The 2500-nt window shown below is 52.3% G+C and overlaps 1 pseudogene; it reads right to left on the bottom strand.

The window, feature by feature from the left end:
- The window catches only part of LOC143176070 (large subunit ribosomal RNA), a 6561-nt pseudogene that overhangs the window by 2155 nt on the left and 1906 nt on the right, over window positions 1-2500 (bottom strand).

The following is a 2500-nucleotide window of genomic DNA, read 5'->3' as shown; positions in this document are numbered from 1 at the left end:
CTTTTTCGGCGGAGTGCCGATCTTAAGTCCCAAGCTTTGCAAGGGCTTATTATTTATGAGCCTCTGTAGGCCTTCCTTCGTCGCCGTTTCGACGAGGAGGCCTCCTTTACTTATCTTTTTCACTGCCTTAACCTGCAGTTTCTCGTTTGTTGGCCTGAAGCCTTGTGTCATGGCCTTTCTCGTTTGCTCCCAGTCGGAGTCATTGTCTTTAAGGTAGACCGTCACGATATGGCGTGTCGGTCCCTTCTCTATTATCTCTTTCTTAGACATGGTCACAGTCGCGTAGGACTTGACCATGTCCTTCCTCTTTGGCGTACTTACCGCCGTGGACAATTTCTTTTCCAAAGCCTTTGGCTTTGGTTCGGCACATGCACATGCCTTTTCTTTTTCCAAAGCTTGAATCCGCCTTTCGGCTTCCTCAAGCTTCTTGCGCAATTTCTCGCTCTCTGTCTCTCTTTCTCCTAAGAGAGCTTGAATCCGCCTTTCGGCTTCTTCAAGCTTCTTATGTAATTTCTCGCTTTCTGTGTCTTTCTCTACTAAGAGAGATTGAGCCCGCCCTTCGGCGTCCTCAATCCTCTCATGTAGCCTCTTACAGGCTACAGATCTCTGATCCTTGAGATCTTTTATTTCCTTTAGAGCTTCGTCGAGCTTGCTAGACAACTCCTTTTCTCTCTCTTGTACATCCTCCTTCGTGTCATCGGACTCTATTTGTTTCCAAGCATCGTCCAATGCACTACGGAGGGTGGCAAAACTTCCACTTTCCATAATTTGTTGGCTGATGCCATAGCGTGGTAGTGTGTTAAATACTAGGGTAGCCCACTTTGTGAGCCGCTCGAATGGCGTTGTCCCCTTTGGCCGCCTTTTGGGTTGCCTCTTTACTTCTTCGCCGGATTCCGATTCGGAACCTTCCGGCTTCTGAATCCTTCTCTTCCGGCTTGGCCCCGCAAGGAAGCCATCCAGATCGATCCTGATAGTGTCGGGGAGGGGTGAATCCTCCCCTTCAGATACCAGGGTCTCCTCTATCTCAAACAGGTCCTTAATGACCTCATCACTCGACATCTTCCTTGTTTGTTTGTTTTTAATTTTAGATCTTCCCATATTTTTCCCACGAGTTGGGACGAATTGAAGTCGCCCTCCCGGGTGACGCCCTTTCCAGGAGGGAAGGCTGAATACAACGAGGTTCGCCAGGTGCCTCGAGGTTGGCCGCTAAGGGTTGGTGCACCCACCAACCACGGACCATCGCAAGGACGGCCCGCACCCCTTCGCCGCGCACCATAACTTAAGGTTTCGGATTTATTAGAGAGGTTTATCTCCTCGCGGACCGGCCGGTTAAGGCAAGCCCCCCGACCGGTTATGCTTCGCGTACCACTGGGTGGATGTCCCCAGTGGGTCGTTGCTAGACATACCGGCTACGGTATTTGACGACTCCGCGGTCCGTACGGTATAAAATACCGCCCGGACGCTCGCAGGAGAGTCGCGCCAGAGCCTCGTTGGCAAACTCGAAAGTTTCCCAGGGTACACCACGTGGAGGAGAGGTTGGCTGTGCCAGAATGAAGCTGTGCACCTGTATACCCCAGTAGATAGGGACAGAGGGAATCTCGTTAATCCATTCATGCGCGTCACTAATTAGATGACGAGGCATTTGGCTACCTTAAGAGAGTCATAGTTACTCCCGCCGTTTACCCGCGCTTTTTTGAATTTCTTCACGTTGACATTCAGAGCACTGGGCAGAAATCACATTGCGTCAACACCCGCGGGGGCCATCGCAATGCTTTGTTTTAATTAGACAGTCGGATTCCCCTAGTCCGTGCCAGTTCTGAGCTGAGCGTTGAATGGCGGCCGAAGAGGACGAACGCTACGCGAAAGCCTCGCAGCAAGGAAGATCCGCGGGAGGCCAAGGCTCGGGACCGAGCTCGGATCCCTGCACGTTGCCGTACATGTTCACCTCGCCCAGGCCCGGCACGTCAGCCAGACCCGCTTCCCGACCAAGCCCGACACGCCCCGCTCCTCAGAGCCAATCCTTATTCCGAAGTTACGGATCCAATTTGCCGACTTCCCTTACCTACATTAATCTATCGACTAGAGGCTCTTTACCTTGGAGACCTGCTGCGGATATGGGTACGAACCGGCGCGACACCTCCACGTGGCCCTCTCCTGGATTTTCAAGGTCCGAGGGGAAGATCCGGACACCGCCGCAACTGCGGTGCTCTTCGCGTTCCAAACCCTATCTCCCTGCTAGAGGTTTCCAGGGAACTCGAACGCTTATACAGAAAAGAAAACTCTCCCCGGATCTCCCGACGGCGTCTCCAGGTCATTTTGGGTTACCCCGACGAACACTCTTACGAGGGCCCGAATGGTATGCGGTTCCGCTGCCGGGTTCCGGAATAGAAACCGGATTCCCTTTCGCCCGATGGGTGTGTACTTTTTGTCTCTCTCTCTCGTATTGATCGTGTATAAAATAAAAAAACACCTCATCTACATAGGATTTCTCTTAGGGCTT

The sequence above is a fragment of the Nomia melanderi genome, unplaced genomic scaffold (assembly GCF_051020985.1).
Source record: "Nomia melanderi isolate GNS246 unplaced genomic scaffold, iyNomMela1 scaffold0355, whole genome shotgun sequence".
In the NCBI taxonomy this organism is placed as follows: Eukaryota; Metazoa; Arthropoda; class Insecta; order Hymenoptera; family Halictidae; genus Nomia; species Nomia melanderi.
Note: the sequence above shows the minus strand (reverse complement) of the source record. Positions and strands in the feature narration are given on the sequence as shown.